The sequence below is a fragment of the Tamandua tetradactyla genome, chromosome 24 (assembly GCF_023851605.1).
Source record: "Tamandua tetradactyla isolate mTamTet1 chromosome 24, mTamTet1.pri, whole genome shotgun sequence".
Lineage (NCBI taxonomy): Eukaryota > Metazoa > Chordata > Mammalia > Pilosa > Myrmecophagidae > Tamandua > Tamandua tetradactyla.
This window is the reverse complement of record NC_135350.1, coordinates 34,731,909-34,749,843: the sequence shown is the minus strand read 5'-3', so window position 1 is coordinate 34,749,843 and position 17,935 is coordinate 34,731,909.

Here is a 17,935-nt window from a genome sequence, read left to right as displayed (position 1 = left end):
TTTTCCTCTTCCTCCTCCTCCTCTTCAGTCTGCAAAGGTTCCACAACAGAATTAATAATAGTCCAAGTCAGCCAGATAATGACAGGGAGTGGGACCCCTTACACATGTAGCTTTTTTTAACTCTTTACCCACTCATTCTCAATCTCCTAACTTTAAACTGCCCAGTGTTGGAAACCAGGAACAGTATTTTTCTATAACTTGCAAAATTTCCATAATGCAGGGCTCACTGGCCCTAGCTTCTCCTGCTTGGAGTAGTTCTTTCAGAAGACAGACATGGGGGCGATATTAAGTAGTGCTATCACTATTCCCTCTGACTACCTTGCTTGTTTTACCCAAGAGTGTCTGTACCTTTAGTTTCTGTTTCCAGGACTCAAGAGGCCTCTAAATCCACTCAGGGATTCGTTATGTGACAATTTCAATTTTTGCTCCAGTGAATCTTCTTCTTTGAGCTCCACGTTGGGTGCCACTTACTGAGACCAGCTCAGCACGAGGGGTCGAGGAAAGCACCATGAATCTGGAAAATAAAGACGCTCACACAGAAGAGTCTTTTAAGATGAGAGCAGGAGACTCATGTCTCAAAGGACAAGAGTCCTGAACACTTGTTCAGCACCGTATTTATTTTCTCAGTACAGCAGGGAGTGCACAGAAATAACTTTATATTTGTGTTTATTCTTTAACAGTATGTGCAGACAGAGGGAGTGCCTATTCCTTCATTATCGGGGTAATGATTATGGGACAAAGAGCATGTTTTGGCTCTGTCTTTACTGGAATGATAGTCAAGTGGATGTTTCTCAACTTTGGCTAACTTTAGTGTTCTAAAGTTAACATTCCATCATAAACCATAGGACTCAGCGTTCTGAGTGCAGGTGTTTTACAAAGCTGTTGCTTTGACTTCTCTTACTTTTCCCTTCACATATCTTTAACCTACTTAAAATTGGGTTGTTTGTTTTTTTTTTGTTGAGTTGTATGATTTATTTGTGTATACAGGATATCAAACCTTTGTCCAATATGTGAATTCCATTTATTTTCTCCCATTGAGTTGTCTGCCACTTCACCTTTTTGACAGTCTTTTGTGATGCAGACACATTTTATTTTGAGGAGTTCTTATTTATCTACTTTTTTCTTTCATTACTTGTGCTTTAGGTATAAAGTTTACGAAACTACCTCCTATTGCTAGGTCTTGAAGATGTTTCTTTACATTTTCTTCTAGAAGCTTTATGGTGCTAGTTGTTATATTTAGGTGTCTGATCCACTTTGAGTTAATTTTTCCGTAGGGTGTAAGATAGGAGTCCTCTTTCATTCTTTTGGCTATTGATATCCAGTTTTTCTATGCCGATTTATTGAAAAGACTATTTTGTCCTAGTTCAGAGGATTTGGGGGCCTTGTCAAAAATCATAGATTTGGCTGTAATTTGGTTCTCTATTTCTAAACTCTTTATTTGATTCCATTGGTCACTGCTTCTATCTTTGTGCCAGTTCCATGTTGTTTTGGCCACTGTGGCTTTATAATAGGTTTTATAGTCAGGGAGTGCTAATTCTCCCACTTTGTTCTTTTTTAGGATGCTTTTAGCTATTTGGGGTCTCTTTCCCTTCCAGATGAATTTGGTAACTAACTTTTCCAAATCTTCAGAATAGGCTGGTGGAATTTTGATTGGTACTGTGTTGAATCTTTAGATCAATTTGGATGAGAAGTAACATCTTAACTATATTTAGCCTTCCTATCCATGAGCAGGGAATGTCTTTCCTATATAGATATTCCTCGATTTCTTTTAGCAATGTTATATAATTTTCTGTGTACAAGTCCTTTAGGTCCCTAGTTAAGTTCATTCCTAAGTACTTGATTCTTTTAGTTGTTATTTTGAATGGGATTTTTTCATCAACTGACTCCTCAGGTAGGTCATTGCTTGTGTATAGAAATGTTGCTGATTTTTGCACATTAATTTTATATCCTGCCTGCTTGCTGAAATTTTTTATTAGCTCAAGTAACTTTGCCGTAGATGTCTCAGGATCTTCCAAGTATAATAACATGTCATCTGTAAATAATGAAAGTTTTACTTCTTTCTTTCCAATTTGGATGTCTTTTATTTCTTTATCTTGTCTGATTGTTCTAGCTAGAATTTCTAGCACACTGTTGAATAATAGTGGTGACAGTAGGCATCCTTGTCTCATTCATGATTTTGGGGGGAAAGTTTTCAGTTACTCTCCATTGAGTAATATGCTGGCTATTGGTTTTTCATATATGCCCTTAATCAAATTGAGGTAGGTCCCTTTTATTCCTATCTTTTGGAATGCTTTTATCAGAAAATGATGTTGAATTTTGTTGATTGCTTTTCAGCATCAGTTAGATGATCATATGATTTTTTCCATTTCAATTTGTTAATGTGCTGTATTACATTAATTGATTTTCTTTTGTTGAACCATTCTTGCATTCCTGACATAAACCCCACTTGGTTGTGGTGTATAATTCTTTTAATGTGTTGTTGGATTCAATTTGTTAATATTTGGTTGAGAATTTTTCCACCTATTTTCATTACAGAAATTGGTCTGTAATATTCCTTTCTTATAGCATCTTTTCCTGGTTTTAGTGTTAAAATGATATTAGCTTCATAAAATGAGGTAGGTAGAGTTCCTTTTTTTTCAATTTTTTGGAAAAATTTGAGCAGGATTGGTGTTAGTTCTTTTTTGGAATGCTTGATAAAATTCCCCTGTGAAGACATCTGTCCCTGAGCCTTTCAACGTAGGAAGATTTTTGATGACTGATAGAATCTCTTTACTTGTGATTGGTTTGCTGAGATCTTCTATTTCTTCCTGAGTCAGTGTAACTTGTTTGTACGTTTCAGGAATTTGTCTATTTCATTTAAGTTATCTAGTTTGTTGGCATATGTTTGTTCATAGTATCCTCTTATGATTTCTTTTATTTCTTCAGGGTCTGTGGTAATGCTCCCCTTCTCATTTCTGATTTTGTTTATTTTCATTCTCATTCTTTGGTGGTTATTGAGATCCAGCTTAATTTCCATTGTGCTCCAAGAAAATGCTTTTGATAATTTCAATGTTTTTAAATTTATAAAGACCTGTTTTGTGACCCAGCATGTGATCTATCTTGGGGTATGTTCCATGAGCACTAGAAAAGAATGTATATTTTTGTATGTTGGGGTGCAATGACCTACAAATGTCTTAGGTCTAATTCATTTATCAAGTTGTTTAACTTCTCTATTTCCTTGTAGATCTTCTGTCTGGTTGTTTTATCAATGGATGAGAGTGGTGTACTGAGGTCTCCTTCTATCACTCCCTTCAGTTGAAACATCTATCTCTCCCTTCAGTTTTGCCAATGTCTGTCTCATGTACTTTGGAGCTCCTTGATTGGGAGCATAAACATTTATGATGGTTATATCTTCTTGGTGAATTGTCCCTTTACTTAATATATAGTGTTGTTCTTTGTCTTTCATGACAAAGACTTTACATTTAAAGTCTATTTTGTCGATATTAATACAGCTACTCCTATTTTCTTTTGGTTTCAACTTGTGTGGAAAATCTTTTTCCATTCTTTCGCTTTCACTCTATGTGTATCCTGTGTCTAAGCTGAGTCTCTTATGAGCTGCATATAGCTGCATTATATTTCATAATCCATTCAGCCAAACTATATCATTTAATTAGTAAATTTAGTCCATTAACATTCAATATTATTACTGAAAAGGAGTTTCTTGAATCCACCATTTAATCTTTTTTTAGTTTATTTGTCAGATCTATATATTCTTTTCTCTGTTTCTCTTTTTATCCTTTAAGTTACCCTTACTGGTACTCTACAATTCTGTGCCCTCCTCCAGACCTCCCTCTCCTGTCTTTTTTTTTTCCAACTTGCAGAACTCTCTTTAGTATTTCTTATAGGGCCAATCTTGTGTTGACATATTCTTTCAGCATTTGTTTGTCTGTGAAAATGTACATCTCTCCCTGAGTTTTGAAGGACAATTTGGCTGGGTTCAGAATTCTTGGCTGGGAGTCTTTCTCTTTCAGGATCTCAAATATATCATACCACTGACTTCTCACCTCCATGGCGGTAGATGAGTAGTGTGAACTCAGTCTTATGTGGTTTCCCTTGTATGTAGTAGATTGTTTTCCTCTAGCAACTTTCAATTTTTTTTTGCTTCTCTTCAACATTTGACAAACTGATTAATATGTGTCTTGGGGAAGGCCTCTTTGGTTTTATTCTGTTTCGAATTCATTGGGCTTTTATTCCTTGTATTTTTATGTCCTTTATAAGGGTTGGGAAGTTTTCCCCCATTATATCCTCAACTAATCCTGGCCCTTTATGCCTCTCTTCTCCTTCTGGGACACCAATAATTCTTATATTGCATGTTTTACTTGATTTGTCTATTATTTCCCTGAGATACAATTCAAATTTTTTCATCTTTTTTGTCATTTCCTGTTTGGAATATTCAAAATCAATTATCCTGTCCTTTAGTTCACTTATTCTTTCTTCTGTCTCCTCACATCTGCTGTTGTGTGCCTCTAGTGTATTTGTTATTTGGTCAGCAGAGTCTTTAATCTCTGTGATCTCTGCTGTTTTTCTATGTATTCTTTCAAATTCCTCTTTGTGCTCTATTATTGTCTCCTTGATCTCCGTTATGTCATTAGCCATCCCACTTATTTTTCAAGTAGAGTTATATGAACATCTTTGATTAGTTGTTCCAATGTCTGTGCACTGTGCATGTGCAAAGCGATGGCAGTGGGTTGGCATTAATTTGGTTGTTAGGCTGGGCTTTATATGTCTGCACTGTGATAAGCTTATGGTCTGTTCTAGTTTGCTAGCTGCTGGAATGCAACACACCAGAGATGGATTGGCTTTTAATAAAAGGGAATTTATTTTGTTAATGTATAGTTCTTCAGAGGAAAGGCAGCTAACTTTCAACTGAGGTTCTTTCTTACATGGGAAGGCACAGGGAGATCTCTGCTAGCCTTCTTTCCAGGCCGCTGGGTTCCAACAACTTTCCCTGGGGTAATTCCTTTCTTCATCTCCAAAGGCCTGGGCTGATCTGCAAATGCTGAGATGAGGTATGCTGAGCTGCTTGGGCTGTGCTACATTGAGCTCTCTCTTTTAAGCACCAGCCAATTAAATCAATCATCATTCATTGCAGCAGGCACACCTCCTAGCCAACTGCAGATGTAATCAGCAACAGGTGAGGTTCAGGTACCATTGGCTCATGCCCACAACAACAGAACTAGGCGCCTTCACCTGGCCAAGTTGACAACTGAACCTAACTACCACATAGTCTTTTATTGTTTTCATCCCATGTAAATATGTTGATTGATTTACTTTGGGAGTTGACTTCCTTCAGTAGTCTAAAGCTTTGTGTTTGCAGGGTGGATATGCAGCAGGATGCAGGGTACAGGGTGGGACTCAACAGTGCAGTGATGCATTGCAGCATAGGTATAGGTGCAGGTTGAGGATGTTGTGTTGGTGTTTGTGAACATGGGTGCCCATTGGCCAAGGGAGGATGTAGCTGTGTGGGTGCACAGGTCCATGAGGGCATAATCCTGGTGTGTGCTGTGCATGTGCAGAGCTATGGCAGTGGGTTGGCATTATACCTGCATGGGCTGGGGACAGATGTGACCGAGCTGTGCAGTTCAGCACTTTCACAGAGCTGGGGTCATGATTGAAAGCCATATACAAATGCGGATCCAGAAGTGCAGCAAACTGCTTTTCCCAGAGCTCAGGGTTGTGACTGGGAGCTGAGAATATGCTTGGGTCTAAGAATATGCCATAAGCTGATGTGCAGGCTCAGAGAGAGTGGGCATAGGCTGGGTATGTAGGTAAGTGCCCACAGCCTTTATGTGCTGATGACAGCCTACAGGGAGCAGTGAGGGGGAGGTAGTGCTTGGAAGGGGTGCAGGAGAAGTGGACTGGGCTGCAGTTGGGGTGGGGTGTGGGGCAGGTATGCACACTGGGGCTTGATGGGATGGGGCACTTGAAGCACAGGGAGTGGGGGTGCATGATGGAGTTCAGGTGCGTGGGCTGTGGGGTGAGTCGCAGGTCACAGAAATGTGCTGGTGAGAGTAGTGTGTTGAAGGAACACAGCTTGGCTTACTTTCTAGTCCCTGTCTCCCTATCTGTGCAGTCCTGTGGGCTCTGGGCTTCAACATTGGGCTTCCATTTTCTGCATATCAGTTCCTCAGCTTTTGCAACCAGGACCACCCTATGTGGCACAGAAGACTCTCCCAGGTCAGTTGCACTCTTGAATTGCCATCTCAGTCACCCTCCCATCCCTTCTCTAACTTTTTCCTGGGGCAGGGCAGAACTCAATCTACCCTATTCCACCATCTTCACCAACACTGATTTTTGAGTGTTGCTCTTGCATCCTGCCACTTTGCTGTACTCATTTATTAGCTCTAGTAGCTTTGCTGTAGATTTTTTTCCCTACATATAGAATAACATTATCTGCAAACAGTGAAAGTTTTACTTTTTCCTTTCTAATTTGGATGCCTTTTATTTCTTTTTCTGGCCTAACTGCTCTAGCTAGAACTCCCAGCACAATTGAGTAACAATGGTTATAGTGGACGTCCTTGTCTTGTTCCTGATCCTAGAGGGGAAAGCTTTCAATCTTTGAAGGTTTTTAACCCACTGGTTAACCCACTGACCATGGTGTTAGCTGTGGTTTTTTCATATATTCCCTTTGTCATGTGGAGGAAGTTTCCTTCTATGCCTATACTTTGAAATGTGTTCATAAAGAAATGATGCTGAATTTTGGCAAATATTCTGCATCAATTGAGATAATCATGAGTTTTCCCCCCTTTGATTTATTGATGTGGTTTATTACATTAATTAATTTTCTTGTGTTGAACCAGCCTTGCCTTCCTGGAATAAAACTCCCTTGGTAATGGTGCATAATTCTTTTAATGTGCTGCTGGATTCAACATCCAAGTATTCTGTTGAGGATTTTTACATCTATATTCATTAAAGAGATTGGTCTGTAATTTTCTTTTTTTGTAATATCTTTGCCTGGCTTTGGTATTAGGGTAATATTGACTTCATAAAATGAGTCAGGTAGCTCTCTCTCCTCTAAAATTTTTTTGAAGAGTTTGAGCAGGATTGGTCCTAATTCTTTCTTGAATTCTTAGTAGAATTCATATGTAAAGCATCTGGTCCTGGGCTTTTCTTTTAGGGGATGTTTCTGATGATTGATTTAATCTCTTTACTTGTGTTTCGTTTGTTAAGATCTTCTTTTCCTTCTTGAGGCAATGTTGGTTGCTCGTGCTTTTCTAGGAAGTTGCACATTTCATCTAAGTTGTCTGGTTTGTTATCACATAGTTGCTTATAATATCCTCTCATTATCTCCTTTATTTCTGTGGGTTCAGTAGTTATATCCTCCCTCCCATTACTGATTTTATTTATTTGCATCCTCTCTCTTTTTTTCTTTGTCAGCCTAGCTGACAGGTCTAACAATTTTATTTATTTCTCAAAGAACCAATTTCTGGTTTCATTGGTTCTCTTTATTGTTTCCATGTTCTCAATTTTAATTATTTCTTCTCTATTCATTTTACAAAATCCTCCTCGCTGTCCTTTTGTATTTTTCCCTACCTGACAGATCAAGTCCTAGCACGGGACTCTGTGGGACTGGGTTTCTGAGTCTGGATATATGTGGGGATCTGCTTCACTGCTTTGAGAGATTTTATAGTCTGTGTTCCTGGTCAGGTGTGGGAGCAATCCCAACTACTATGTTGGGCACCTCCTCAGGGGTATGGCACTGAGTGAAGGGGAGGAAAGAGGACTTCCCAGTCCTAGATGGAAATTTCCTACATGATATTTTTCTCTTTCTTTGATTCAGAATTTGTCTGATCCTTCACCAGTCATACCTTCTTACAGAGTTCTGAACAAGTGAGCATTGTTCCTGTTTTTGCTGAATCTCTGGGGAGAGATTTTTCGTAGCTGTTTATATTTCCACGTTGATGATGTCACCACCACGCCCCCGTGCCTAACTTTTAATGTAATAGGTTTGCTACAGAAAATCTAATTTGTTTCCTTCCATAGCAAAAAAAGAAACAAAATCATTTTAAAATAATAGAAATATAGATCATTCAATATATTGTACCCCAGGCCTTTCTTTGAAAAATGCCAAATTAAATACTTAATATATATTGAAATAAAAATTCAGAATCTTAAGAATCTTAAGATATTTTAAAAGAAAAAAATAAATTACTTATTCCAAAATAACAAGAAGAATCCTTCTTTTTAAGCAACGTATAAAGCATTTAATTCAAACACACTACAAGCAAAGCACAGAAGAAGGGAGAAGAAAACATAATTGAAGAAAGCAAATATCAGAAAATAAGCAGGCTAGAACATTCATTAAAAACAGTAACACAAGCTTATTCCAAGATAACTAAAAATAGGACTAGACAAGAAACAGAATACTATTAGACTAGCAAAAGATTCTTCAACAGAGCTCACACATAATGCTTCTAATAAATTTTTTGGTATTCAGTAGGGTATAGTTGTTAATAAAAGTACTCCAGAAACTGGTAAGATATGGACCTTGTTGTCAGCAAGTAATCCTATATGGAATGGAAGCATTACATAAATTCTCAAGTAGCTTTCAGGGAAATCTGCTTTTTGTCATTATTTGTTACTTATATTGGACTACAAGGAAAATCATTGTTAAATGACTTGGAAGACTCTACTTAGACATGTGAAATTATTCCTGGTGTAATTCAAAAGTGAAGTTCATTTTAAAGTTAAAAGCAATAAAATAATTTAGAGGAGAAATATCACTTTTACTGCTTTTGTTTTATAACCACCAATTTTTTCACGATGATATACACACACACACTCATGTACATATTGCATCCATACATACACGTACATACAGTCACTTCCTAATATAGATGAGCCATGTATAATATTTGAGCCACAGGAATTATTTTCAATAGTAAAATCTTTAAACCATTAAATTAACAGACCACACAGTATAATAATACTAATCCTAATTCTAATCCTATTATTGGGTTAAAATGTCTTTAACTGGTGAAAGGAAAGAACTTTTTTTCTTTTGTTAATTCTTCACTTTAAAAACGCAACAAATTCTTCTCCTCTTTACATAGTTTTCTAGAATAAAATGATAAAGGACATTACAGTCACTCTTCTTTTAGGCTTGAGCAAAGGTGAAATGTTGATCTTTTACACTTTCAAGGAGAGAAAATTATCTACACATATGAAAGTAAAAACTGCTCGAATTTGACTCCATTCTTCTGTAACAAGTAATTTAACAAGCCTCAAGCCTTCTTTCCTGGGACCTTTGGGAACACTTCATTTTTCTTGCTGAATTTGACTTCACATTGGCAAGTAAGACTTCAAAACAAGCAGCACTGCTTTTATAATTTCACACCACTGAGAGGACCAAAATTTATTATTAAAATGTGCATATTAATGAGAAACTCCAATGTATGCTAAATCTTTTCACCTTAATTGGATCATTTCTACCCCCTGGATTTAGAAAATAGCCAAGCAGATTGTGCTATCATCATCACAGTAGGTTTATTGATCCCCTACTATGTGACTAGGCAGATATTAGGTATTAGGAAGAATAATAAGAAAAGATGAGGTTTTGTCATTGAGTGCCATATAAACGCCAAATGATTCAACTTTATTTATATATGCATAGGCTTTTGTATTGTTTTTTCATAGTTAATTAGCTTTTTTTTTAACTTTCCTCTCTGAAGTTGATCAATCTTAATTTGTTTCAGAAATCACCATTGCCATTTTTAGTTATCTTGCATTCCAAATATCTCCCTTAGCTAACCATGTGGAAGTTAGGTAGCATTGTGAAATAAATTCACATTACATGGAGCATCCCAATGAACTATAAATTTGTCTTTGATGTCACTTTCATCCAAAAATACAAGGCTTATTTTGATGTGAAAATAAAGATTGTTGGAAGAGTGGAGATTATGAGTTCAGAGAATCCTATTTTCAGCTCTGCTTATAAGATATGGGATCTTGGAGAAGTTAAGCCATTTGTACACATAGTCTCTTCACCCACAAAGTGAAAGTGAGAGGCAGGAACTAGAATAGTGCCTCTTGAACTTTAATGTGCACTTGAGTCACCTGGGAAATCTTGTTAAACCAAAATTATTACATAATTCTGGGATAAGGATCTAGATTTTGTGTTTCTAACAATCTTCCAGGTGATGCCGAGGCTCCTAGTTTTCCAACCTCCCTTTGTGGAATAAGGGCTTAAAGTATTAATTAAGCCCATCCCAGTATTTTTAATTTTTATGTTTTTAAAATGGTATGAGGTTGTTTTAATTTATAAACTTTGTAGATAAAAAAATAGTTTACTAAAACTGTGCTCTAATTTCCTGTTACAATTTTAACAATATGATTTTCGAAACAGGTAATAAAATTCAGTCGTTTCATATTTTGGGGAATTCATAATTTCAGGAAGAATTTCTCATACTTGTTGTATCCAGTAGTTGACTATTTTATCACTGACCTGTTCTTTTCTGAACTTTTCAGAAATGTTAGGCAAACTGACTCAATTATACCTCATGAGCTGTGTCTGCAAAACAAAGCCACATTGACATCAAGGTATTGGTCTGCCAAAAAAAACATATTGACTCTCTTCATATGAATTTTGAATTCCTGTCTGTTGATGCAACATTTGACATCACAAGATAACATAATTTAGTGACAGCTTTTATCTGTGAACTGACAATGAATGTGAGAATTGCTTGGCATACAAGTTGAGAAATGATCTTGTTCTTTTGTAAACAAATTGTTAATCTGTATAGATGTGGTGATTCTACAGAATGATCTATAATCGATCTTGTATTCTTTTGTGTGCTGTTCCAGGGACAGAATAATTAGGAAAAATTGTTCTTATAAGACTTTCTCAAGGATTTTCTTAAAGCATCATCTTAATGATAAGGTAGCATGGGTACTAACAGAGTCATTTTTCTGTAGAATAGAAAGATTATACAAACACAAGAAACTTAACTTCAGTTAACATTTGCATGGGATCATTTAAAATGAAAACTCCAGATGGATCTGAGATCCTGAAAATACCCTTCACACATTTACCTCCAATCAATCCCAAAGCACCACCAGAAAATTTCAGTAACATACAAACAAACACGCGTACACACACACACACATAAAAAAATTATGCAATTCTTTGATTTCAAATGGTGTATCAATGGACACGATTTAGAAATCAGCATGAAGGTAGTCAACATGTTTACTTGGCAGATTCGTGGTTGGATGTGAAAATAGCTTTGTTCTGCAGATTAAATTCATGAGGTATAAGTGGGTCAATTTTTCTAACATTTACTTCTTAGAACATCTCAGTAATCAAATATACATATATATACATGATTTCAATAAAGAATCTATATATATAGTACAAGGCAGGATTCAAAGATGGCACCAGAGATTCCTACCCACAGTTGTATATACCCTGTATAATCCTTTCCCATTGTGCATGAGCAGGACTTGTGAGATATGTGTATCTCTCTCCTAATGATGTTATATTATATGGCAGAAGAAAATTCATCGATGTATTTAAGGGTCCCAATCAGATTTACATTGAGTTCATCAAAGGAGTTTATCCTGGATCAGACCTAATCAAGTGAGCCTTCAGACGATATCAGAAAGATTTGAAACAGGGAAATAATATTGTACTTGAAGTAGCAAATAATCATGTTGCAAACTGCCTATGGAGGGCCATGTAGAAAAAAATCAAAGGATGGCTTGTAGGAACTGAAAGAATTTCTTGGTTAGCAGTCAGTGAGACTGCAGGGATTTTAGTCCTATACATGAAAGGTACTGAATTTTTCCAACAACTAGTTAGCTTAGATCAAATCATCAGATGAACTTGCAGTCTCAGCCAACCTATTGATTTCAGCCAGGTGAGACCCAGAGAAGAGGGCCCAGCTAATTCATGCCTGGACTTTTGCTCCATAGAAACTGTTAAGATAATAAATGTGATGATTTGTTATGGAGAAAGACATCCTTCTATGAAGTGTGAAGGAAAAGGGAGAAGAAATAATAGTAGATGAAGACTATCAACAAGTTTTGGGGGAGACTAAAATAATCCAAGGAATAGTAACTAAGTACAAAATAAAATTGATCCCATGTATGAACAGAAATAGGTAATGATAAAAAAACAACAACAACCATCTTCGCCTCTCAAAGGACTGGTAAAACAACAAAGGACTTGAAGTGGGTGGTACATGAAGCATCAAGTACCTTACTGGGGATTATTTTAGCTCTGGCTGCCCCTGTCGTTCCTCCCCATAACTCCCTAGAAACATACTGAGCTATGGCTTCTATAACCTTCAACATTGCCCTCCCCAAGCAATCTTATTTTGAGAAAAGAATACAGACCCAGATGTTTTTTCAAAACTTGCACACAAACATCTGACATTCAGCCACCTTTGTCTCCCAGCTCTATATAACCTGAAGAGTAGTTGGTATAGGTATGGACATACTCGAGCGAATTCATGTCATCTCACTCACTGTCCATGATAAGGGAGCTGCAGCTCTCTGTAAATCAGTTTCCCTAATAAAAGCTTAAAGATTAATCATCTGGGCATTTAGTACCTCTTTGTTTGCAACCTCAACAGGCCATATTGTGGGGTAATCTGGGACAGTCCAGCTAGGTCTCCCCTATTTCTTTTAAAGTAAGTCCTGCTACTGATTCAGCAGGATGTAGCATGGAGGTGAGAAGTCAAAAATTTTAAAAAAAAGGTAATACATTAAAATGCTCTATTTTACCCCTCACTATCTTTGAAGGAGATTAGAGGTTTATTTTCTGGAGAAATTTAACCAGAAGTCCCTATACCTGGAAAACAGGGCACTGTAGAGGGTCGAGGTAAATGTCAAGACTGAAAATAGCAATGGTGGCATCACTTTTCTCTGTTACTAAGTTATACTTCAAAGATTAGAAATTGGAGGGCTATTTTCTTTTTAACAGAAGCTGCTGAGTAACAAAGAAAAGACCTTGAAGGACTGGAATTTGGGGGTTAAGATAGATTGAATTTTGCACCCAAATGAGAGGCATGTTCTTAATCTTAGTCTGCCTTCCTGTTGGTGGGAATCCATTTTTAAATAAAGACCCTTTGAAGATGTTTTATCACTAAAGATGTGGACTCATTTAAGAATAAGATCTATGATCTTATTTAGATATGGCCTAACTGAATGAGGGCAGGTCTTAATCCAGACTGGGCCCTATTAAGTGGCTTATTAGAAGCCATTCCAACATGTTTAGTATGTGCAAATCACAATAACACCCCACTTTTCCAGTACCAAAGTCTGTGTTAGTTTGCAAGCTGCCAGAATGTGATATGCCAGCACTGGAACAGCTTTTAAGAAGGAGAATTTAGTAAGTTATAAGTTTACAGTTCTAAGCCTGTAAAAATGTCCAAACTGAGGCATCCAGGGAGAGATACCTCAATTCAAGGAAGGCTGATGGGTCAGGAACACCTCTGTCAGCTGGGTGGCCACATGGCTGGCATCTGCTTGGCCCTTGCTCCTGGAATCCATTGCTTTTAGCCTCTATTCCTGCTTCTCCAGTGCTGGAATTCATCTTTTGGCTTCCCATGGTTTTCTCTAGGTTCTGGCTTGCTAACATCTCATGGTGATGTCTGCTGGGCTCCAAGCATCTCCAAACATCTGTGTTTCTGTTCTCTGCCTGTCAGCTCTGTTCTGAAGTTTCTGTTGGCCCACTCTGTCATTCTGACCTTCTCCAAAACATTTCCTCTTTTAAGGGATTCCAGTAAACTAATCAAGACCAATATCTCCATGGAGATAATCTAATGACGTTTCCAGCCTTAATTTCCAGCATTTTTGAGAGCATAGTTGTTCTAGTTTTCTAGCTGCCGGAATGCAATATACCAGAAATGGAATGGCTTTTTAAAAGGGGAATTTAATGAGCTGCTAGTTTACAGTTCTAAGGCCAAAAAAATGCCCCAATTAAAACATATCTATAGAAATGTCCAATAAAAGACATCCAGAGAAAGATACTTTGGTTCAAGACGGCCAATGAAGTTCAAGGTCTCTCTCAAATGGAAGGGCACATGGTGAGCATGGGGTCATCTGCTAGCTTTCCCTCCTGGCTTCCTGTTTCATGAAGCTCCCTGGGAGGCATTTTCCTTCTTCATCTCCAAAGCACTGGCTAATGGACTCTCTGTTTCATGGTGCTGAAACATTCTCTGCTCTCTCTGAATCTCCTTCATTCTCCAGAATGTTTCCTCATTTATAGGACTCCAGAAACTTTCAAGACCCACCCAGATGGATGGAGACATGTTGTCACCTAATCCAGTTTAATAACCACTTTTGATTAAATCACATCTCCAAGGAAATGATCTGATTACAGTTTCAAACATATAGTATTGAATAGGGATTATTCTGCCTTTATGAAATGGGATTTAGATTAAAACATGGCTTTTCTAGGGGATGTGCATCCTTTCAAACCAGCACAATAGTCATGATTGCACTTCTCATACTCTGTTGTAAATGGAGTCAGCTCTTTGGGAAGAGATTAGGAATTATTGTTTAATGACCTATTTCTTCTACCAGACCAAATCTCTGAGTCAGGTCTCTGGATCTGCAAGGGGGGAGCAAAGGCAAGTGTATTAATTTATTAAATGCTGCTGGAATTTAATATACCAGAAATGGAATGGTTTTTTAAAAGGTTATTTATTAAGTGACAAGTTTACAGTTCTGAGGCATACAAATGTCCAAACAAAGGCATCCAGGGAAAGATATCTTGACTCAGAAAGGCCCATAGTTCCAGAACACCTCTGTCAGCTAAGAAGACACATTGCTGGCATCTGCTGGTCCTTTGGCTTTTGGTTTCAAACAGCTTCTTGGGGCATTTTCTTTCTGCATCTCCAAACATTTCTGTCTGTGTTCGTTCTCCAAGTATCTGAGATTCCTCCAAAATGTTTCACCTTTTAAAGGATTCCAGTAAACTGATCACACTCACCTTGAATGGGTGGAGTCACATCTCCATCTAATCAGAAGGTCACCCCCACAACTGGATGTGTCACATCCCTATGGAAACAAACCAATCAAAGTTTCCACTCTGAACTCTAAACAAATTTTCTGCCCCAACACGATTGGATTAGGAAAGAAAACATGACTTTTCTGAGGTGCATAACAATTTCAAACCAGCACAATGTCTCCCTGAGTGACAACCCTGCTCTAGGAGGAGGCTTGGAGCAGGGGACTGTGGCTTTGGTCCCTTTTGGTTTGCCTCTCCTGGCATGGAACCATTGCCTCAGAAGCCAATGGAAGGCTTACAGAGACCCAGTATTCTCAACACACCATGTTGAAGGTGGAGCCTCATTCCATATGTGGGAGTTGAGGGGAAGAAGGGAGCCCCACCTTTCAATCACTTGTCCCAGACTTATCATCAGCAACAGGTAGCTGCTGGTAAGATACAAAATGCTGAAATATAGCTGTTTCTAGGAAGAAAGCGATATGGCTGGGAGCTGAAAGATGGAGTTCTGTATTTTGGGCTGCAACTGTCTGAGCTTGGAAGAAAGGGAGAGAGCAGTCTCAGCTTAAATGCCGCAGATCCTCACCTTTCTTATGAAATTTTCATGAATAGATGTTTCCTCATTTGTTGTTTGCCTTTAAGATTATTTTCAGTGGCTTAGAATTATTTTGTCCATTTGTTTGATTTTAATAATCTTCACCAGTTTCACTGGGGAGTGAGTCAGCAGAATTCCTCATGCTGTCATACCAGAAGACTATCTCACAAAGAGAATCTTAAAAGAGACACGAGATCAGTGCTTCACTCTCAGTTATTCATGTGAAGCTGAGAACAACCAGATATTGAAGACATCTCAAGGGAAATAGGAGGCCAAAGCAAACAATAAAAAAATAATAAAACTCAGTGGAACTAGAAATATTTGGAGAGAAAAATAAAGTTCATAATCACAGAGATAAAGGAAGATATTGTATCCACTTGAGTATTTTTTTTAAAAATCAAGGTCATCTATTAACTTCCTAGGACTTCTGGGACTTTTGTAACAAATTGCCACATACCTGATGCTTAAAACAACAGAATTTTTTTCTCTCATAATTTTAGAAGCTAAAAGTTTGAAATCAAGGTGTGTTTTGGCAGGACCATGCTCTTTCCAATGGCTCTAAAAAAAATCTTTCCTTGCCTCTTCCTAACATCTGGTAGTATTTGTCAACCTTTGGCATTGAATGATGTTTTAGTTTTCTAAAGCTGCTGGATTGCAGCACACTAGAAATGGATCAGTTTTTAATAAAGGGATTTATTTAGTTAAAAATTTATAGTTCTCCTGAGGAAAGGCAGCTAGCTTTCATCTGAGTTTCTCTGCCACATAGGAAGGCACAGAGCAATGTCTGCTGGCCTTCTCTCCTGGCTTTTGGGTTCCAGTGGCTTTCCTTGGGGTGATTCCTTTCTGTATCTTCAGTTGTCTGGGTTAAGCTGCAAGTGCTGAGATGAAGCATACTGAGCTGCTGAGCTTTCTTATGACCTCTCTTTTTTAGCCTCCAGATAATTAAATTAAACCTCACTCATTGTGGGAGGCCCTCCCCTTAACCAACTGCTATTGCAATCAGCCATTCACAACTGATGATTTAAGTCCACAGAACAATCTCCATGGAAACCATCTAATCAAAAGGTCCAAACCACAATTGGGTGGGTTCACATCTCCATGGAAACAACTTAATCTCAAGTATCCCACCCAATAACATCAAATGAGGATTAAAGAACATAGTTTGTCTGTGGTACACAACAGTTTCAAACCAGCACAAAAAGTTAGGGAAGATCTAAGAAAATAAGGAGATAGAAATAGCAGAGAAAGAAATTAAAGGAATCCAGTGGGTTCATTTTCAGGGTATTAGGAACTCCAGAAGGGCTGAACAAACAACAAGAAAAACAAACAAAAAAATGAGTCAATTATTAAAGAAGTAATACATGTACTTTTCTAAAACTAAAAGAACGAAGATCCCAGATTGCTAGGCATTCATATGCATGGCAGAATGAATGAAAAAGACCCAGATGAAAGCACAGTATTGTGAAACTTCACAATACTGTTGTAAAGGGAGAAAAGACAAAAGAAGAAAAAGAAATGGTAATTGGATGATAATGATTTACTCATTAGTGATATTGGATCTAGAGGATAATAATGTCCTCATAATTATGGCAAAAAAATTAAAACTAGAATTCTATATTCATCCAAACCTTAAATCAATTTTAAGAGGAGAATAAAGACTTTTCCAGCATTCAAGTTTTTAAACTGTACTTCCCATGTACAAGGATAAAAAAGTGATCCTAAGATTTCCTCAGGAAAGAAAAACAAAATGAAATGCCAAGGGTTTGTCGTTACATTTCTAAACTTGAAAATACAATTTCATAGTAAGGATATTGCAGATTTTAAAAAGAATTTTGGAAAAGTTCATGATACATACAAAGAAATTCAGATATAAAAATATAATAATCAAAGTAAATTAGTTGGCTCAACAATGTTCGGTCTTGGCAGTGTCAAAACAATGTAAATACTCATGCAATAGATTAAACCATAAATTATAATAAAACGACTTTGAAGAATGGAGGTCATAAGGTGGATGCTATTGAAAATGAGTACTAAATCCTGATCTTTTGTTGCTTCCTATTGAAATGGAGCTCGAAGGATATTAAGGAATGATGAGAAAAAAAGAAAGGAAGAAAGAAAGACACAGACGGGCTCAGGGGGTCTGAAGCTTGAGTTTACTTCAGACAGACTTCAGACAATTTTATTCTTAACCAGATCCTGGTTATATACCACAGAATGACAATAGGCATGCATGCATTTCCTGAGGGAACAAAGTTCTTATCTTTCAGTGTTCTTCCTTTGTACTTAAAATAACCATTTGGGGTAAACAAACATTCTCTTCCTCCTAGACTGTCTTACATAAATCAGAT